Source organism: Poecilia formosa, unplaced genomic scaffold (genome assembly GCF_000485575.1).
Source record: "Poecilia formosa unplaced genomic scaffold, Poecilia_formosa-5.1.2 Scaffold34, whole genome shotgun sequence".
NCBI classification, from domain to species: domain Eukaryota; kingdom Metazoa; phylum Chordata; class Actinopteri; order Cyprinodontiformes; family Poeciliidae; genus Poecilia; species Poecilia formosa.
Genome location: NW_006799973.1, coordinates 919241 through 920147, shown reverse-complemented (window position 1 = coordinate 920147; position 907 = coordinate 919241). Strand labels below are relative to the sequence as shown.

The 907-nt window shown below is 38.9% G+C and overlaps 1 non-coding gene across 1 annotated transcript; it reads left to right on the top strand.

The window, feature by feature from the left end:
* The first annotated feature begins 297 nt into the window (after positions 1 to 297).
* On the top strand, positions 298 to 370 carry trnav-uac (transfer RNA valine (anticodon UAC)). The gene has a single exon. It is a non-coding gene; the product is annotated as a tRNA-Val (tRNA).
* Positions 371 to 907: the final 537 nt, after the last annotated feature.

The following is a 907-nucleotide window of genomic DNA, read 5'->3' as shown; positions in this document are numbered from 1 at the left end:
TGAACCATCTTTTATTTGTAAGTATTGATTTTATTTTTTAGCCATTTAGCCAATTCTCTGTAGGACCATTTGTCTCTGCTAATGACATCTTTAATACATTTCTTTGATCCCAGGCTTAATTTATGGACTGTAATGTGAAATTAGGCACAATTATAAGTCTGACAGTTTGTTCACCAAGTTACTGTGCTCTCTGAGAGGATCTGTGGTTTAAGTATTTGACATTGTTCCATGCCAATCGTTGACATTAGTCTCTAACAAAATGTGGATCATCTACCAGGATCATTCCAAAGAGCATGAGTTTCTGTAGTGTAGTGGTTATCACATTTGCTTTACACGCAAAAGGTCTCTGGTTCGAAACCAGACAGAAACAGATTTAGTATGTTCTATTCATCACAGGTGTTTACTAAAGGTCAACAAGGATCTTGTACTCTGAGTACAAGCCTCAGTTAAAATTTTCATGCGTTGCATCTCACATCATCAACTTTAGAACCTCAAACTGAAACAAAGCAGAGAAGTTCAGTTTCTGTAGTGTAGTGGTTATCATGTTTGCTTTACATGCAAAAGGTCTCTGGTTTGAAACCAGACAGAAACAGACTTGGTATGTTCTATTCACCATAGGTGTTTCCTAAAGGTCAACAAGGGTGCATCAAGAAGGCTCCATTTGTTAAATCAGCTGGATGAGTTACTCCCTGCGGTTTCTAATTCTTCGCAGCGGCAGAGCCGCGTCCGCAGTGGTTGAGCTGCGGACTGCGCATGTTACAGTCTAATTAACTTTTGCATTGTCATTTATTTCCTCAAGATAAACTACCAGCTCCCCAAATGGATTAACACAACGTTGCATTCTCTTTAGTTTTCTCTGGTCTGTAATGGAGACTTGAATTTAACGCGCCATTTCAACCAAAGGTTT